The following is a 5,550-nucleotide window of genomic DNA, read 5'->3' on the forward strand; positions in this document are numbered from 1 at the left end:
ATTCTATCATTGTTGTCTTTTGATATGCAATTAGACAGAGAGAGAGAGAGAGAGAGAGAGAGAGAGAGAGAGAGAGAGAGAGAGAGAGAGAGGGGGGGGGGGGGGGGGGGGGGGGGGGTAGAGATAGACAAGTGACAGAGAAAGAGAGACTAAATCAAGAAAATAAAGAGAGAGACACATTGATAGAGAGAGAGAGAGAGAGAGAGAGAGAGAGAGAGAGAGAGAGAGAGGAAAGAGAGATAGAGAGAGTGAATTCTATCATTGTTGTCTTTTGATATGCAATTAGTAAGTGTGTGATGAGAGAGAGAGAGAGAGAGAGAGAGAGAGGAGGTCCTTGAGTAGCGAGAGAGAGAGAGAGAGAGAGAGAGAGAGAGGGAGGGAGGGAGGGAGGGCAAGAGAGAGAGAGAGAGAGAGAGAGAGAGAGAGAGAGAGAGAGAGAGAGAGAGAGAGAGGAGGTCCTTGAGTAGCCCACTAGAAGGAAGAGTGGGAGGAGAACCATCGGCAATGGGCGGTGGTGGTAGGAGGAGGGGTGGCAGATGGTGGTAGTTGGCTAACATCACCAACCTCCGGTGGTGGACTAGGGTGTTGGTTGTCATGGGTGGTAAGGGGTGGCAATGGGCGGCAATGGGAGGTAGAGGTGGTTGGGAAAAAAAAAAAGCTCGCTCCATAACCACCCCCACTTCTTATGAACTTGTGATCATTGGCACTTAGCTCAAGATCGTGTTTATGTGTCCAAGCTAATCTATCTTGGAGCCTAATTTGCTTGAGTCATATCATTTGTTCACACTCCTCTCTCTCAGTTATGCATTATGGTTAGGCATTACCGACCTTAGTTCCCTTGAACCCATAGTATTTAACATGTATTGCCTACATACTTAACAAGTGGCCCACTAAAGCTTTGCAGTCTACAATTCCATATGAGGCATGGCATGATAAGAAGGCATTTATTGATCACTTGCATGCTTTTGGTTGCTTGACTTATGCTCTAGTGCTACAAACGTAAAACAAGAAATTGAATGGTAAGGCTGTCAAATGTATCTTTGCTGGTTGTAATGCTAAGAGAAGGGTTACAAGTTAAATCATCCGAAGTTGAAACGCATCTTTACTTCTCGAGATATTGTCTTTGTGGAAGATGCAGCTCAGCCCTTGTTGTCATGTACAAAGAGACAAGTGTAAGCTCACATGATATTTTTGATACCTTGTTGCCTTTTTTCAATGGCGGGAATATAAATGTAAGTCCAACTAAGATAAATTTTCAATCTATTCAGGCTTCAAGTGATGTCATAGGTAAGCTTATTTCTGATATAGATATAAATTATACACTTGATGAGGACATGGCTGAAAATGAGGAAGTTAAAGGTATGCCAAAATGGCTGGTGCATTCTTTGCATGACAATAATTGAATGCACCTTTGCCTAATCGTACTCGTACAAGTTCTCATCATGCTTCTTGTGCATCTGATTCTTATGCTTTGGTTGTGTCATGTATGTGTCACGAAGAGGAACGCCTTACGTTTGATGAAGCACAAAATTCAAAAAAGTGGATGGCTACTATGCAAAATGAATATGGTACACTTGTGAAGAACATGGACCATTGGTACAAAGTGGGTTTATAAGCTAAAATGTAAGCTAGATGGTATTACTGATTGCTACCTCAGACGGGATTTGTTACCATGTATACATCAATGATGTATGTGAGCACACTTAGTACCACTGGAGTACTTTTTTCCCTCACTAGGTAGTTCTTTTTTCCCGTGCTCTATATATACACCCATCACTCTAGAGAAATTTTATATTGTATTTACAAACTTAGTGATACATTCTCTATTGCGTACTCGAGCTTCCTCTCCATCTCCAAACTGTGTTTGCATTCGTACAATCCGAACTCCAAGAAAGTTAATGTTTTGACAAATTTTTGTTTGATAAAATTTCAAAATGTGGATCAATTTGTATGATTGTGTAATATTAGAATTCAAAAAATATACGTAGTTATCGGTTTAACTTATAAAATCAGTTTTGGACTCAAACCACATTGATTCTTTGATATGATATTTGAAAAACCATGAAATATCTCTTCGTAAGCAGTTTGAAATTTTTGATTTTTTGGGTTATATAGTAAGCATTAAAAGCTACGCTTTGAGGATAATGTTTTCTTTTTCAATTGTTATTACCTATTAGAAATGATTCATTAATATATAAAAATAATTAAAAGCTATAGATGATTATCTTTATCTTAGTATAAGATTTATTTTGACATAGAAAAAATCCTCAAATTTCTTAATGCCATTAACTAATTAGATAATTAACAAAACCTCAAAAGTTTATTTTTATCTACATAATTTAAATCTAAAGAACTCGTGAGAAGACAGTACACTTAAGTGTCTTAGGACACGTGAACATCCAATTACAGACCTGGTGTGAAATTGTTTTAGAATGCCAAGGAGATCCTTCACCTTGTTCAACAAGCCAATACAGAAAGCAAAAGGAAGTCAAGTGAGGTTTTAAAGGAAGGGACCACAATGTAAAAGCACTATAAAGCAAAGAAAGGATAAGAAAGTCTAACGAGTCTTCAAATGTAAGGACCCATTTACAATGTTTAAAAAAAAAAAAGCAAAACTCACAATTGTGAGTGAATTATATTGACCATCTCAAAAAAATTACAAGGACTTGCCATGCTCTGTCGAGCCATGACATCATCCAAAGACCATACTTATATCGGCTATCTGGGGAGCCATCCCTAACGACCTGCCCCCTTGCCCTTCATACACAAGGTTAATTATCACGGTCTTCACAAATCTTCTGTTTTCAAGATTTTCCCCTTTTCTAAGCATTTCGCTGACAACAAGGCACATATAACCCTAGACCAATCATCAGAGTTTTGCTTGCACTCAAGCGTCCATATTATCACTCTGCTTTCTTGTATAATTTCTACGAAGCTTGCCACTTCAGGAACTCCTTCAACGGCGGTTCCTTGTTTGCCATACATTATGTACAAAGAAGTATCTGCACTCAAGTTATCATTTACAATGTTAAACAAGGTGAAAATTTACTATGGCCTACATATGGCTAATGAGAAGAGTTTCATAATAAAAGGCTTCTTTTTGTGTGAGAGAGAAATAGAAGCGACACTAAGATTTCAAAACATGTGGTATCACAATAAAATATTATGTTTAAAAAAAAGTATAATAAAAAACTATTTAAATTATAATATAATTTAAAAATATAAAAAATAATATTTGACACAATACTAATTCTCCTAAAAAGTACACAAATGTCAACACTCTCTTACAAGGGTCTAACAAAATAATTTAATAGAAAAGTTTATTATCATTAATTTGCCATTTGGCACTAATCCCTAAGCTTTATCCAATGGTTTATAAAAATCCAACCCTTTACCAAGGACTTTTTATGTAGACATATAAAAATTTACCCTCTCTCCTTGTCCTGTAAGACTAGTTTTAGAAGGCCAACAAAGCAGGAGTGCATTTTGTTGTAGTTGGACCTGGACAAGGCCTATGACAGAATAACATGGACATATATAGAAGCCATCATGGAAGCTCTTGGCTTTGGGCCGCGCCTCTGTCAGATGTGTGATGGGGGTTGGAAGCTAGTCAGAGCTCCTATTTACGGTAGAATTGTGGGCTCTTTTGAGGTTAAAAGGTCTATTAAACAGGGATGCCCTCTTGCCCCCCTACTTTTCGCCATAGGATCACATCCTCTAATACGACTCTTGAAGCTAGTGTTGAACGCGGGGAGGTGCAAAGCCTTGTTTTACGAGGAAATAGGCAACTCCTGGCAAAACTTTTTGCAGATGATTGTCTCCTCTTCTTGAAGGCGTGCCCCCATGTCATCAGAAAAGCTCTGGAGATTGTACAAATGTTCTCAGTAGCTTTGGGGTCCCAGTGTAATATAGAGAAGTCAAGAATGATCTCCCTATCAAAAAATGACTCATATGATCCTTCTGTATGGTCAGGGGAGATTGTCACAAAAGGAAAGATCTTTAGACATCTAGGAGCGCCCTTGGGGGTGGAGGTAACTCACAAGCAAAGATTCCAGTGGGTGCGTGAAAAAATCAAAACAAAAATGCGAAGGTGGGAGTATGCTCTTCTCCCATTCCCAAGTCGGATAAAAGCGATGAATGCCTTCATGATTCCTTATATTGCCTTCACTAGCCCGCTTCTCAAGATGGCTAAGTGTCACTGGAAAGAGTTCTTAGAACCAATAGAAACATTTTTATGGAAAAATAACACAAAATCTTCCAGGCCATGGCAATGGGCCAGTTGGGAATCAGTTGCTCGGCCGGGGAATCAAAGAGGCCTCGGGATTCTTAACCCTATGACCCATGCAGAAGCTTGTTGCACCAAATTTGTTGTTTCCTTGGCTAGACAGGATCAAGTTTGGGCAGTTATGATCAGAGATATGATAGAAGCAACTAAACTTGGCTCAAAGGGAGGAAAGTGGAGGGGAGTGGAGTTTCATGACAAGCTACTTACCCCGGCGTGGTCTACCTTAAGACTGGGGGGCAGCTCAGGAGAATTGGTAAGAAAATGCAATAGAGTAGCAGGAGTCTTAAAGTGGCGGGAAGAAGCCAGATACTTCAAGAACTCCATCCTACATTGGTCCCCCTGGCTCTCCAGAGTTGTAGATCCGCCACAAACTCCCTATTGGATTGAGACAGCAAGGAAGCTAAATAATAAGGGTCTTATCCGACTTGAGCACTTTTGGGACAGTGTCAACAAGAGTTGGAAAACCATTGACCTTATGATTGCCCAGTACCAACTCAATAGCTTGGAGGTCTTACTTGTTCACAAAATGATGAAAGAACTTGACAATCTAGTGATGCCAATCTGTGACTCGGAGTTGGACTGGAAAGCCTGGAAATGGCCAGGAAGCAGTCTCTTGTGGAAACCCCATACTAAAATCATTTATAAGACAATGACGCAAAAGAATAATTGGTCTAGCCCCCTTAATAAGCTATGGAAAAAGCAATGGCCGGAGGAAAGGTGGGAGTATGTAATGGAGAACATATGGAAGCCAAAGGTTCCACAGTACATGAAGGCTTTCTTATGGAAGGTTATTTGGGATGCTCTACCGACGGGGGTGAAGATTCAGGAGAGAGGGATTGGGTCAGATCGATGCTCGGGGTGCAGGTTGACTAGGGAAGATATGGCCCACCTTTTCATGGACTGCCCAGCTATAAAAGGCCTCGCAGGGAAAGTATGCAAGTGGGTCCAGAGAACATGGAAAATTAGTTTTTTCAAGACTGACCTATGCTTTGGAGGTAAAAACTCAGGTAGTCCTGCACTCCTCGTCAACACTCAGATTGTCAGATACTTCTTCTTGCATCATGTATGGCAAACAAGGAACCGTCGGGTTTTTGAAGGAGGATTTGAGGTGGCAAGCTTCGCAGAAATTATACAGGAAAGCAAAGTGCTAATATGGGCACTCGGGCGCAAGCATCACTCGGAGGATTGGTGTAGGACTACTTGTGCCTTGTTGTCAGCAGACGGAATACCTGGGACGGGGGTAAACCTTGGCCATCGGTAGGAGT

This window comes from Adiantum capillus-veneris, chromosome 10, assembly GCF_014529385.1.
Source record: "Adiantum capillus-veneris isolate H3 chromosome 10, ASM1452938v2, whole genome shotgun sequence".
Taxonomy (NCBI): domain Eukaryota; kingdom Viridiplantae; phylum Streptophyta; class Polypodiopsida; order Polypodiales; family Pteridaceae; genus Adiantum; species Adiantum capillus-veneris.